This window comes from Octopus bimaculoides, chromosome 8 (assembly GCF_046866305.1).
Source record: "Octopus bimaculoides isolate indiv1 chromosome 8, ASM4686630v1, whole genome shotgun sequence".
Classification (NCBI taxonomy): Eukaryota; Metazoa; Mollusca; class Cephalopoda; order Octopoda; family Octopodidae; genus Octopus; species Octopus bimaculoides.
Window position 1 is genome coordinate 21,492,978 of NC_142935.1, and position 2,500 is coordinate 21,495,477.

Genomic DNA, 2,500 nt, shown 5'->3' on the forward strand with positions numbered 1-2,500 from the left:
TTTTTCTTATCTTTCTCTTCGAATATTTTGTGATTACTTGTTTTATAGTATTGCATGTTCGTTCTCCTTTGGGTACGAATCTTGTGTACCAACAAGCTCAAATGTACTAGAATACACAGTATGAAGACTAAACGAACTGTTCGTAGATGGTATTATAGATAATATGACCAACGCAGTTAGATTAAAAACATAACTAGGCACATACATATCCGATTTCAGTTACATAATTTTGCACACTATATCTGTCTATATATATATATATATATATATATATATATATATATATATATATATATATATATATATATATATATATATATATATATATATATATCCATCTATCTATCTTTTTGTCTGTCTATCTGCCTGCATGCCTATCTGTCTGTCTGTCTGTCTGTCTGTCTGTCTGTCTTATGTATGTATCTATCTATCTATCTCTATGTATGTCTATCTGTCTATCTATCTCTATCTATCTATTTATATATACACATGTTTACATGCATACACACATACATACATGCATGCGTATATATTTATACCCCACACAGACACACACATACACACATACAAACATACATACAAGCATGCATACATGCATACATACGTACATACATACACACATACATACATACACACACATACATACATACACGAACACACAGACAGTTTCATACACATTAAATTCTTATCAATAGTATTAGTTAAAATGCCTTTAAAATGTCAGATTACACACTGCACTCCCTTCATTTCTCTCCCTCTTCTCATCACATGTCTTACCTCTTACCTCTACCTACCGGCCACCTCCTTCACACATCTCTCCTAGAAAAATCATTACTGTCTATAATGGTATTTAACATTATCCCCGTGGGAAGTAACTATTGTTCAAGTTGCCCTCAACGGCGGAGGTTGATAGACATGGGAGCAGTAAAATATTACTCTCCAAACTGCAGTGCATATGATGTCATGGTTAAGATTGCTGCTGGCAAGACGAAACATTTAACGATGTAACTTTATTGTTGACAATTCTCCGGGGTATAATTATTGGGTAATGTTGATGGCAATAGACATGACAGGTGCGGAAGGTGGTGGTAATGACAACGTCTTTGAACGTCATTCACACAAGCATGCATACATTTATGAATACCCGATTTTATATATGTATATATATATATATATATATATATATATATATATATATATATATATATATATATATATATATATGCATGCAGTTTGCGCGTGTATGTGCGTGCGTTTGCGCGTGTATGTACGTACGTATCAGTAACTACATCAGCTACTTTTATATTTACATAGGCCCATGGATGCTAATATGTATATGTGTGTATGTGTGTGCGTGCGTATGCGAGTGTGTTTGTGCGCGTGTATATATGTGTGTGTATATATATATATATATATAGAGAGAGAGAGAGTAAAATAGATAAACATTGATGTAAATACGCAAGCATATACACACACACACACACACACATATACGTGTGTATGTATATTTGTACGCTAATAGGCATATATACAAATATAAACATACATATAAACACTCATATATTCCTATACAGATATTCTGTGCGTGTGTGAGAGAGAAAGAAAGAGAGAGTGGGTGTGTGTGTATATCTGTGTGTGTGAGGGAGAGAGTGTGTGTGTGTCTGTGTGTGAGTATATATATCTGCATGCTCGTGTATGTGTGTACGGCAGCATTAATGTGTGTATGTATTCATATATGTATGTATGTTTCTAGGTATGCACATATGTATATACGCGTGTGTGTACAAGATCCACTATCGGTTTTAACAATAAACATTCAGGTGTATGACAAGTTTAATTACTTGTACACTAAACTTAGACAATAAGTGGTCGAGTATTCCGGACACACGTAACCTTTTACCTTGATGCACAGAATAAATAAGCATCAGATACTATATGTAACAAAGCCGCGCCTTGAAATAACGTTTATATTAATTAAATCTATTACTTCTCCATATCTTATATTCCCACAGCCTCACGTAGAAGGAGAGGAGGTTGCGGTAAAAAAAATATATTCTTCCAAGTTGGCAAGTACTCGGCCAAAACACCGAATCCCCAGCTTCATAACTGCAATGCAAAATTCTTAGCTAGCTTTGAATTGCCGCAATGCACACGCTAACGCGTGAATGCACATGTATATATGCGTACATAAGGTAAATGAATAGATGCACATACAAATATACACGCACATCTTTGTGTGCTTGCGTGAGTATATGAGACAAAATGCGTACACTCCTGTGAATTATTTTGTCCTTGTGTACAAGAATATGTACAAATATGCGTGTGTATGTAGGTAAAGGCTTATATATGTAGATACACACACACACACTCATTTACACACACACACATATATATGCATATATATATATGGGTTGATCCACTACTCAGGAAGAGACTATTCTAGAGTACGTTCTGTCTTGTCTTCGAAACGTCTAGATAGAATAGAGACAGCTGATGAAGG